Raw genomic sequence first — 13,256 nt, 5'->3', positions numbered from 1 at the left:
TTTGGGAGTCCTTAGAATCTCTCTCTCTCTCCTACATACAGTGGCGGAGCCATAAATTTGGTACAGATGGGGCACTTATTGTTCATGTTCTCGATTTCTTTTTCACAATCAAATCCAATGTTATTTCCGGTCTTGTTTGAACTGAAAAATCTTTAAGTTCTAACATGCAGTCTACATAAATTTAAAAAAAAAAAAACGAAAGTACGTATTGTAACAGATCAACTTTGGAATGAAAAGCCATACCTTTCATAAACACTCTATAAGTAATACTCCTTCCGTCCATTTTTAAGTGTTCTGTTTCGTAACATCAATTTATTAAAAAGACATTATTATTATATCTTTCACATTAATTTTTTCTTTTGCTTTCTTTACTTACCCATCATCATTACTCTTACTCACTAACTATTTGGCTCCGAAATGGCTCAAGTACTGAGCGGGCGTGCCAAGACTTGTCGCGTCTAACGTAAAGGGCTGAGCGTCACTTTTCTGACTTCTTAACCGTGAGGGCAATAGTGCTGCAAACCTAAGGGCTGGATTGCAGTGTTGGTTCGTGGTTTTGCCTCTACGAGCGAGGACTTGATAATTTCCTAACCGTGTAGGAAAAGAAGTAGCACCGTAGAATGACTTTATTATAATGTAATAATAAGGTCGGGGATACAAGAGAGATATGAATAACTTTATTATGTCGTAATAATAAAGTTGGGGTACAAGAGAGATAGAAAACTCAAATTACTTGGAGAAGTAATTGAGTAGTGATGAGAAAAGTGAGATAATTGCTTCGCTGGGAAGGCTTTGGTTTTTTAAACGTTGAGCTTGATTGGTGTGTGGATCCTTTTTTCTTCTTGTCTTCTAGTATTTATAGGCCAAGAGTCTTCGAATTTTTTGCATGCAAGGAGCTTGTTGTCCTCTTCTCGTGATGACACGTGTCCCATATGAGCTCTGGGTTCTGCCACATGTCGGCAATAACCATCCACTAACATATTTAGTGGGATCATGGGTGATTATTAGAGGTAAATAACAATTACCCATATGTTTATTCTTGATCATGGGAAGTTACTGGAAATATTGGGTATTCCACCTCCTGTTTCCATGGACAGTTGACAAGTAATGGGCCACCTCATTCCCTTTTTCTGTGGGCATTAACGAATAATGGGCTAATTTGACTAAGTCAAATAGCCATGTGGCAGCCATTCCCATTTCTTCGTCCTTTTGCTCCTCATGGGTCATGGGCCTTCAAGAATGTAACAGGCCTTGTTAAAGGCTAGCTGGGCCTTATTTATTCTTCAAACAACGTAGCCCACGGCCCACGACTTTTTGATTCTACATCCGGTTTGGACTAAAATTGAACGGGCCGAATTGATATTGCCTTGGCCCATTAATCTTAGCCCAACGACTCTTCATTTTATGGCCCAATTTAATTGAATAATAATTAAATGGTTGTCCAACGCTTGCCCAGGACTGGGTGCCAAAAACGGGTGTAAACAATGCCCCCCCATGCCTTGATCTTGTTTAAGATCTAGGCTTGTAAATTAGGACAGAGTTCAGTTTTTGGCATAACCAGACGAGTCCTTATCGTTAGATTTGAAAAAATAATCAGGCTTACTTAGCCTAAATATTCTTTTAAATTTTCAAACGCTTAAGCTTAAAAGATAGTCAGGCAATAAATACTCCTAACAACTTTTCAAATTTCAGAATATATCCTCTAACTGAGTTTGGATCCCTCTGGTTTGAATTAAATCAAATCTCAACAGTTTCCAAGATAAAAGCCCCACCAAAGAGTCCTATCAACAGCAATAATTATCACCTCCCTAGGCCTAGGGGACACGTGTCAACACCCCAGGCCTTGCATTGGCTTGCATGCAGTCTTTTCCGCCGTCGGGACTTCTTTGGGTCAATCAAGAGTCCAATTCTTGATTTAATTCTTCGGTTTTGATTAAGGAGAGAGAGAGAGAAACAACGGCGCCTCTTGAATCTTGTACCGTCCTTCATAAAAACCCCATTCTTGAATTTTCATTCTCTCTCTACATCTTTTCATGCACAAACTCGACCCAAAAAAAAAAAAAAAACCCTAGACCTTCATCGCTTTCGCCTGTGTTTCTAATCCTTAACAGAAGTGGCCACTCATAAAGCCCACACACTGCCTCCGAGCCCTAATAGCCTCGCCGTACAGATTTGCAAGATCTTGGCCGACGAACACATAGCAATCACTAACGACACTTTGGTAATTACTAACGCTGATCGAGTCGGTCTTGGCCCAGCCTTCCAGCTAGGGTTTCCTTCCCAACTTGCCCCGATGTATCCTCTGGCAGAGGAAACCCTTCCATTCGAGTCTCCATGTTTCGATTGGACTCGCTTTTCTACGGATATTCCCAATCGACTCTGGCGCAGATCTGACGCCAAATACGTGGATTGACTTGATCGAATGCTGGAGGTGAAAGACTATTTGTGGAGACAGATAGGGATCCGGGACGCCATCCTGCTCAGTAGATCCTTGATCGACATGGACAAGAACCTATTTCTTGCTGCTTCTCAATTTTGGTCAGTTACCACCAACTCCTTTCACTTCAAGGTAGGCCTTATGAGTCCTACTCTTTAGGATATTGCTTTTCTAAAAGGCCTCCGTCCTCACGGGATTGAGGCCAACTATTTTCTGTCCCAAAAACCCTCTACTTTGAGTACAAGAAGCCCTTGTCGTTTTCCCCTTTCATCAATCACTACGCCCAAAAGGGTCCTGTTGAGGATGGTGAACACGTCGCTTTCCTTCTTTACTGGTTGAACAAATTTGTGTTTTGTGTCTCTACCAATAGGGTTACCAAAGACTTCATAGATCTGGCCTGTGCCCTAGCTTCGGGGCAGAAGCTGGCACTAGGCCCTCTAGTCTTGGCACATCTTTATCGTGGAATGAAAGAGTTGATAAGTAACAAGTTTATTTTTGCTCCCGGTCCACTGTGGATCATCACCTTGTGGTTGTGGTCCTATTTCCCCAAACTCGCCCCGCCCATGAACAAGAACTCAGAAAATACCTGTTATAGACTTAACTATGTTGATACTCGTGGCCCTAGACATGCCTTCAGTGTCTACTTTAAGTTTTTCTATCACGAACTCGTGAGTATGGGAAAAAATTGGATGCCCTTTGTGAGAGATACCGTGCCTTGGTGGTTAAAAAGAGGTGCGTCAGACTTTGGAGATGACTATGATGATCGCAAGGAGGTCTGACTAGTTTCTTGATCTCCAAAGACCTTATGTATGGAATGGCTTTTACCTCAACAAATTATAAATGTGGAGTCGAGTATTACAATGCAGCCCAATTCGCCAGGCAGTTTGGACTATGTCAACTCACCCCTGTGCCTCCATACCAGTCTTTAAATAAGGACTTCACTGACAGGCCCGTGATCCAGCGCAGGGACCTGGAAAAAGTTAGAAATGTCCTTCCTGAGCTCAGAAAGACCTTTGCTCTTCATCCCTATGTTGAGCGTACCGATAAGGGAGCAAAATTTGATAACTGGTGGGGAGGTTACACCAAGATGCATTTTTCCACTCCATATCTAGATGTTCTCATGAATATTCTGCCGCACCCCACTGGAGTTCCTGAACCTGGCATAACTGTCCCTTTGCAACAACTCCGTTCTTCTCTAGTCTCAAGCGTCAAGAGAAAATGTAATATTAAAAGGTCTACTTACGCGTTAATTTCTCTAAGCCTCCCAAGATCTGGATTAATTTCTTCCCTTGCTGACAGGTTCAGAAGATGAACCAAAGGAGGCCTCTGTGAATCCTCTTGCTCAGAGGTCCAAAAGGGTGAAGACCACAGCCAAGAGACAATGGCCAAAGGTATGAACTCTTTAGCCCCTTGCCTGGTCCTTCGGAATAAGGCAATCATGCATTTATCTCTTTTGTAGGCCTCTGAAACAGTAGTTGCTGGCAGAACAAGAAGTAGTGCTAAGACCAGTTCTACCGAAATCGATCCTTCGGGCAAGGTCTGAGCTTTCCTTGGCTCTTCCTCTTATACTCTATTTGAATGTTCTACTAACCTTCTTTCTTACAAGCCACCTTCATTGGTGAAGAAGAGCAAGCAGAATCAGCTCTCTCCAAGAAGAAGAAGTTGAGAAAAAAAGTTTCGACACCAGCCGATTCTGAGAACACCGTGTCTGCCACTGAACATAACCCAATCGTAAGGATGTACTGTGACATGAAATCCCCAATGTTTATGGCTCCGTATTATCATCAACTCCCCCTTGTTTTCGATCCCCAGGAACTTGATGACTACTTTGAAGAAGAAGTAGAGGCAGAAGAGAAGAAACTCGACCTGTCCGACCAAGAACCTGAGCATGAAGCATCCTCGAGGACTCCAGAGAAGCCTAGATCTCCAATCATCCAGTCTGTTCCATCGATCAATCCTCCTGTTGAGCCTGAGCTTGTCACTGTAGTAGAGGTAGATGAAGATGAAGACTTGGATTCTCTGTTCAAATCTGCCCAAGATCTGTTGAAAGCAGCTACCTCGGGCACCTCAGGCAGTGGGCTTGGTTGACCTCTCAATCTCAATTCTCTTCAGAAGAAGTTTCTGAGGCCAAAACAGCCCTCAGAATGGCCTTACTTCAGAACTTTAAAGCAGTACCTCATCCCGCCAGGGCTTCCAATGTTAAAAAGGCCATGGACGTGCTGGTAAAGTCCCAAGCCTTAGGGATAGAAGAGGCTTCACTCCAACACTTTCAAAAAGAATTCCCTGACATGGTCAAGTCCTACGATTCCTCTACCCATGAGCTTAGCAAGATAAATACCAAGCTGTCAGAGCTGGAAGCTGTTGACGCGGAGCTTACCAGGTTCAGCACTGAATGGATCCAGCTGAAGGAGGACATCAAGACCAACGAAGCAAACATTACTACTACCTCCACAGAAATCCAATACCTCAAGGGCAAATTGGCACAAGCTGAAGGTCATCTGGACTACCTTCGGAAGGAATCCAAAACTCTAGCCCAACACCATGATGATCTGAAGGCTGGATCTAAGAGCTAGGAGATGAAACTAAACCTCTTGGTTGAAGAAATGCCAAGTCTCCGTGGACAGCGGGAAACACTTGATACTCAACTTGCTAGCCTTGACACTTCTTGGGAGAGTCTCAAAAACAGTCTTGAAGGCCTTCTGTAGGTCTTGACCTCTAAGAACTAACTTCTTTCTTTTGATTTGGGCCTGTAATAACTTTAAATTTGTTTTCTTTTTTGTGCCTGGCCTGGAACTTTCCTTTAAATGGCCGAAGGCACTGGTTTGGTTTGATGATAAGCGGCCTGAACTTGAGGCCTTTATGAATTTTGCATAGTAGGTATTATGGCCTCCGTTCAGGCCTTGCCATGAAATTTCTCTATGGTTTGTTAGATTGAATTTCCCTAAAGTCTCTCATCTCCCACATAGTAGGATAGTGATGCTTTAGGTACTTTCCATTTGTTAAATGCTTAAACAGACCGCCATTTAGGTCCATAAGAAGATAGACATTACCTCTAAGGACTTAAGCAATCTGGTAAGGTCCTTACCAGGTTGGAGACCACTTGCCATATCTTGGGTTCTTTTCCCCTAAGGGGAAAACTGCCTTCCAAACTAAGTCACCCTCAGTAAAGCTTTTTCTCCTTACACGTTTGTCATAAGACCTAGCAACTCTTCTCTTCTAGACCAACATGTGGTCAAGGGCTATAAGCCGGACCTCATCCAAGTCTTCAAGCTCCATCAACATAGCCTGAGTATAATCTGCAAGGGTGAGGCCATGCTGATATGCTATTCTTGCTGACTTTACTGCTACCTCCATTGGTAGGACTGGATCATGCCCATATACCAACATATAAGGGGTTATATTGGTGGCTTCTTTCTTTGAGGTTCTGTAGGCCCATAAGGCCTCAGAGAGTAACTCATGCCAAGCCTTTGGATTATTTTCCACCATTTTCTCTATAATATTGACCAAAGTCCTATTGGTGGACTCAGCTTGGCCATTTCCTTGTGCGTAATAAGGAGTGGAGTTGGACATGATGATGTTTTGCTGGGCAGCAAAATTGACTACTTGTTCTCCCATAAATATTGTACCCCTATCTGCAACCAAGTGTTCAGGTAGTCCAAACCTATGGATGATTCTTTCCTTGATCACCTTGATTATCTCTTGTTGATTCACAGACTTTAATGGCACTGCTTCTGCCCACTTAGTAAAATAGTCTGTGGCTACCAAGATGTAAGTATGATTTCCTGAAGAGGGCGGGTAAATTTTTCCAATCACGTCAAGGGCCCAACCTCTAAATGGCCAAGGTTTGACCACAACATGATAATCAGCTGCAGGAACACGCTGGATTGGGCCATGAGCTTGGCATGGTTGACATCCTTTAGAAAAATGAATGCAATCCTCTAAAATGGTTGGCCAATAGTATCCATACCTTTTGATTAGCCATCTCATCTTTATCCCTGATTGATGAGCTCCACAGATTCCTTCATGGACTTCACTCATGACCCTCATGGCCTCGGGGTGCCCTAAACACCTTAAAAGTAAATCATCCTCAAAGCTTTTCTTGTATAATTCATCGCCCACGAGGATATAGCTCATAACCCTTCTCCTTACCTTCCTAGAGGTTCTATGATGGGGCCTCTTGAGGAAAGAAATAATAGGTGTACGCCAATCATTCTCTGGTTCATCATCTGATTCCTCACCTGTGAAGTCAGAAGTAAATACCTCCAGTCCTAGACCTCTTCTTCTAACGGAAGGTAACAACCTCTTTTGGACTGTGATGATCTTGTGGATTGTTTCTGGAGCTAGCTTCAGACCTGTTGAGGCCTGAGCCAAGCTGTTGGCTTCAGTGTTCATACTCCTTGCAACGTGTTTGACAGTTACATTATCAAAATCTTGAATTAATTGCACTGCTGCCATATAATAAGGAGCCAAGTCCTCATTATAGCATTTGAACGTTCCCGCCAAGTGATTGATTACAAGGTTTGAATCCCCAATAATCTTTACTTCTCTGGCCTCTAGATCTCTTAGGATCTCAAGGCCTATAACAACTGCTTCGTATTCAGCTTGGTTGTTTGTACATGGGAAATCAAATTGAAAGGACAATTCAGTCCTCAAGCCTTGAAGAGAAATAATAATTACTCCACAGCCTAAGGCCTGCTGAGTCCTTGATCCGTCAAAGAGCAGTGTCCAAGGAGTAAGTGATATCTTAAGGGCATTCAGACTTAACTCGGACTCATCGCCGATATCCACGCATGAATGATTAGCAAGAAAATCCGCTAAGGCCTAGCCCTTTACAGCCTTTTGAGGAACGTATTGAAAACTAAACTCCATTAGAGCTAAAGACCATTTGCTGATTTGGCCTCTCATGATTGGCCGAGAAAGCAAGTATTTAACTAGGTCTGTTTTACTCATAATGTAAACCAAAACAGGAAGCATGTAGTGCCTCAATTTTATTGCTGAAAAGTACAAGGCAAGACAAATCTTTTCAATAGGAGTGTATCTCCTTTCATAAGGAGTCAATAACCTACTCAAATAATAAACTGCCTGTTCCTTTCCTTGAGCGTTATCTTGAGCCAAGAGGCCTTCAATTGAGCCTTCAGCTGCTAAGATGTAGTGCTTCAACGGCCTGTTCCTGATGGGAGGCATAAGGATTGGAGCCGTTGCTAAATAGCCTTTGATCTCATCAAAGGCCTTTTGATGGTTTGCCTCCCAAACAAAAGTGTCATGGTCCTTCAGCTTCAAGAGTGGAGAAAAGACTTGAACCCTTCCAGCTAGGTTTGAGATAAACCTTCTCAAGAAGTTGAACAAACCTAAGAGCTTCTGCAACTCCTTCTTGGCGGTAGGAGGCTTCGCTTCCATGATTGCTTTGGCCTTGTTCTTGTTCTTGTCAACTTCAATCCCTCTGTTGTGGACCAAGAATCCAAGGAACTTGCCTGCGGAGACTCCGAAGGCACATTTCAAGGGGTTTACTTTCAAATCAAACTGTTGCATTGTCAAGAAAGACTTCCTCAAGTGTTCCAAATGTTCATCATAGGACTGAGACTTGACCACGATATCATCAATGTAGATCTCCATGAAATGGCCAATGAAATCATGAAATATGGCGTTCATCGCTCGTTGGAACGAAGCACCAGCATTCTTTAGGCCGAAGAGCATTACGACCCACTCAAAGGTTCCTAGGGCTCTAGGACACCTAAAAGCGGTCTTAGCCATATCGGCCTCGTCGATAAAGATCTGATTGTAGCTAGAATGCCCATCCATGAAGGATAAGACCTTGTGACCAGAAGCTCCATCTACCAACTGATCTACAACTGGCATTGGATACTTGTCCTTTGGGGAAGCCAAGTTCAAGTTTCTAAAGTCTACACACACTCTGACCTTGCCGTTCTTCTTAAGGACTGACACAATATTAGAGAGCCAAGTAACATACCTGGCTGTGCGTATGAACCCAGCATTGAAAAGGCGTTCGATCTCATCTTTGACCTGTAAGTAAACCTCATTGGACATCCTCCTTGGCGGTTGTTTGAAAGGTCTTAATTCTGGTTGTATAAGCAACTTGTGCTCCACTAGGTCTCTGGACAGACCTGGCAGCTCTTCATAAGTCCAAGCAAAACAAGACTTGAATTCCCTTAAGAGCTGGATGAACTTTTCCTTCACGTCCTCTGGCAGAAGTTGACTAATATATTCAGGTTTGGGATTCTCTGAATCTCCCAAATTAACTTCCTCTAAAGGATCTTGCACGTCAGCCTTTAAATCATCCAACTTGGCTGGGGCTGCTTCAAGGTCTTCCAGGCGGATTTCATCAAGATCTTCAACCAGGTTTTCGTCTTCATTGATTACTTCGGCCGCACAGGCCGAAAAATCTTCCTCAGACTCTTGACTTCCCATCAGCCTCTTCTCTAGTGAATAGGCTTCAAATTTTGACAATGTGGTCCGAAGGGCCACATGTTTCTCTGCTTTTGAAGGGCTTACTGACATTGAGAAGGGTGTTTGGATGAAGCTATAATCGGTCTGCTTGACTCCGTAATCATTGGACCGATTAATACTTGAAAAAGTGCCTTCACTTCTTCAGCTGACTTGTTGTTATGAATGGGGGCTATTCTGTGGCGGCCATACTTGTCAAGGCCTGCCACCTTCATTGGACCAACCCCCTCATCATATAGGTGGGCCTCAGCATGGTTAGTAGAGGCCTTGAATGGTCTACGGTCAGCCCATATTACCTCCACGTCGTCTTGATTCCAAAAAATAAGACATTGGTGAAGGGTTGAGGGGACCGCTAGACAGGAATGAATCCAATCTCTCCCCAGTAGAACATTGAAGGAAGAGTGTGAATTAACAACAAAGAAAGGTGTTGTTAAGGTCTTGGACCCTATCGTTAAATTCATGATCAAAAAACCTTGGCATGTTGTCTCCTTCCCAGTGAAGTCAGTCAAGGCGGCGTTGCATGAAACCAGGTCTTGATCAGTCTTCCTGAGCCTCTGCATCATGGCCTTAGGAATGAGATTGGCTGCTGAACCATTGTCTACCAAGATACGGTTCACTGGCATCCCATCAAGGCAACCAGCAATGTACAAGGGCTTGATGTGTTTGTTCATCGTGGGACTCGACCTCTCAAAGATCACGCTAGCTGCACGATCTTTATTCTTCTCCTCGGTCTCGTCCTTCAACACGATCACTGAAGGTCCATTCAGTCCTACAGAGAAGGACTCATTTAAAATCTCCGCTGTCTGCCCCATCTCTACAACATCTCCCTCCATGGCTATTGGAGCGTTGTCCTTGGCTTCCAGATCTGCTGGTAAGAACACGACCATGTTGCATTGCATGTTATGACCCTGTCCAAGCACAAATACGTTAGCCTGTGGATTCAACTTCGACTTGCCCCCCGAGTCTGGCCTCCTTGGTTCAAGGGCTGTCTTCTGGGTCACAGTGACTTACCTCGGTGAAGGCTGAATCCTAGCTTCTTCAAGAGTTCTTTCCAAGAGAAGTTGTTTCTTGGATACAGCGGCTTGCTTCGCAGGCAATTGGGTAATAGCCTCTTTGTATGTCTTTCCCGAAGGTGCTTGCTTCTTAGGTAAAGTCTTTGGAGAAGGCTCGATGATAGCCTCTTCCACAGTCCTTTCCAAGGGCTTGTATACTCTTTTGGCCTTAGGTCTTTCAACCACAGGCTCTTCTACCAGGACTTCCACCTTCGTTTCTTCTTTGGGGTCGTCTTCAATCATTGGGTCGTCCAGTAGATCTATTTTTTTATCAGCCTTTCTAGCTGCCTGCCTGAATCGTTGGCGGCGCCTTTTCTGAGATCTAGATAAAGGTGGAGGTTCAGAAGGAAACTTGGGATGTTCAACCTTGTGCCACTCATCCGGAGGAGTGACTGGAGGTCTCACAGCCCTTGGTTTATCCTTGGAAAGAGCAGATATCCTCAAGTTGACGAGCTCATCTTCAATTTCAACCAACCCTGGCTGAATTCGGTTGAACACAGATTCGCGTACAACCTTTCTCCCTTTAGACCTGCGTGGCTCCTTAGGACTTGGTTCAGCCCTTCCCACAATAATGCTTTTCAGGACTGGCTTGCTAGGACTGGCATGATGTCCACACTCTGTGCACACCATGGAACAAATTGGTTTCTCTGGTTTCTTCACTCTCGAAGGTTTCGACCACCAAGAGTTCAGTTTTTCGAACCTTCTAACCCGCTCAGTCCTGACATCACCCTCATCATAATAAGGATATCCCAATACCTGCCTGGGCTGGACTTATAGACTACTCTGGAAGGGGCTCGCAAACTTATCTTCTGCCTAGGAATAGTCCTAGGCATGTCCCTCATGTTGACGGAGACCATATTTGTACTCAGCTTTGAAGGAAAGGGATTGCCATCCACCCCTATGGGTTGTTTGTCTTTCTCAGGAAATTTGAAGTCTCCCCGTTCAATTTTGTCCTGGATATCATTTCTAAATACTATGCAGTTATTAGTAGTATGACTCCAAGAATTGTGATACTTACAATACCCTTTGCCCTTCAGTTCTTCCGGAGTTGGAATCTTGTGACCAAAGGGCAGTTTGAGCAGCTCGTCGGCCAGGAGTTGATCAAAGATAGCTTCAGCCCTACCCACGTCGAATGTATAGGTCTTGGTTGACTTATTGAAAGTGCTCTGGGCTGGCTGGTTTGTGGGCTCCATCTTGACAAAGGCCTTGCAAACGTATGGCTTTTTGTTGATGATTTCAGCCACTGCCAAGTCTGGGTTTGCCTCTGCTTCCACTGCAGCAACCTCGTAATTAGGGTCGCGGTAATACGTCCCTTTGGATGCCGTCTTCCTGTCCTGCTCTTCCGCCAAGAACTTTTCATAATGAGAAGCCTTAGAAGATAATTCGAACAGGTCTCTGAATTCCGTTCCATAAAACTTCTTCTTCATTTCAAAGCCCAGGCCGTTTAATGCTATACGCACGTATTCGGCCTCAGGAAGGACTATTTTGCATTTGAATCGAGCAGTTTTGAAACGTAAGAGGTAGGACTCCACAGACTCTAAATGGGTTTGACGATAGCATGACAGGTCCACCAACGTCACTTCTGGTTCTACCCTGTAGAACTGCTGGTGGAACATCTCTTCCAACTGTGCCCAGGTCTGCACCGAGTTAGGTGGTAAGTTGATGTACCAAGTGAAGGCTGTCCCAGTAAGAGAACTGGGAAAAAGTCTCAACTTCAATGCATCAATGGTTCCAGCCTCTCCATATTGAACTTGAAACCTGGCAATGTGCTCCACCGTTGACTACATGCTATCACCATTGAAGGTCTAAAATTTTGGGACTCTATAACCCTTTGGGAAAGGTGTATTGTCCACTTCCTCGGTATGAGGCTTCTTATACATTGGCCTTCCCAAAGGTCTGAAACCAGGTCTTAACTGCTCCTGGAGCAGGTTCAAGACTTGATCCCTTCCCATGACTAGGTCTGGCTCAGGAGGCAGCTGTGGGTGCGCCTCTTGTGCCTGCTGGTTGTCCCCCGAGTATCAGAGTTTTGAGGAGTACGTGTAACTCCTTTGTCCTTTTTAGAGCCCTGGCCTCCTTGTAAAGGCCTTCTGTCTGTCTTATCAGACTTGTCAAGCTTGTTCTGGTCCTTGACCAAAATAAACCTTTGAACGTTATTCGGAGGCGTCGAAGCTCCTCCAATCACGACTCCCTTCTCTTTTTGCCCCCCGAGTGCAGGGCTATTAGACGAAGTGGCATGGTAAAATGTCTGAGGAGGGGGAGGAACCCCCAATAAGCCAACTTGGTCTTGATCGTTGCCAAAGACACCAAACTGTGGAAAGCCCTGCTGCTGAGGAGCGAGCGGTAGCCTCTCTGTAAGCGTAGCAACCATTTTGTTGACTGCTATGGTCAGAGGTTCCAAGGACTGAGTGAACGATTGCGAGATTGACTGCGTAATGTTGTGGGAGATCTCACGTCCTGCCATGAACATATAATTTTTGACGCTGTCGGTAGCATCGCTAAGATCTTGGGCGCTGATCTGAGGACCAGCTTCCTCGAGTAATGGCACGTCGACTACCACTCCCTCAGGACTCTGTGGTGGATCTAGGATGGGTGGATTCGGTTGTTGCTGCGGCTTCCTGACCATGATAAAACCCTTAGACGATTAGGGTCCCACCGGGCGTGCCAAAAAGATGTTCGACTCCGAAATGGCTTAAGGACTGAGCGGGCGTGCCAAGACTTGTCGCGTCTAACGTAAAGGGCTGAGCGTCCCTTTTCTGACTTCTTAACCGTGAGGGCAATAGTGCTGCAAACCTAAGGGCTGGATTGTAGTGTTGGTTCGTGGTTTTGCCTCTACGAGCGAGGCCTTAATAATTTCCTAACCGTGTAGGAAAAGAAGTAGCAACGTAGAATGACTGCGTCGTTCCGTGTCAAATATAAATTTATAAAACCTTGGAATTAACTACTACTTCGTAGAATAGTGGTCAAGACCGAGTATCGTTCCGACGGACAGTATGGCTGAGTTACGACAAATTCGATTAATTTTTAGATTAATTCGGGCAAAATAAGTTTGGTTGTTTGAATTTGGAGAATTTATTAAACTAAGAGAAATAATTAAATGGAGAATTTGTAACGATTGGAGAGAAAAATCTAGGGTTCGAATCCACCTCGACCGCGTAACTCCAACATGCATAAGCGAGATTAATTATTCGAATCAGAAAGGATTATTATTAGGGCTTGCAAACCCTAGCAATAATCGTCTAGAAAAATAATTGAGTTGTTAAAAGGTATAAATTATCCCATAGCACGGACAGTCTCAGAAGTACGGT

Source organism: Rhododendron vialii, chromosome 9a (assembly GCF_030253575.1).
Source record: "Rhododendron vialii isolate Sample 1 chromosome 9a, ASM3025357v1".
Taxonomy (NCBI): Eukaryota; Viridiplantae; Streptophyta; class Magnoliopsida; order Ericales; family Ericaceae; genus Rhododendron; species Rhododendron vialii.
Note: the sequence above shows the minus strand (reverse complement) of the source record.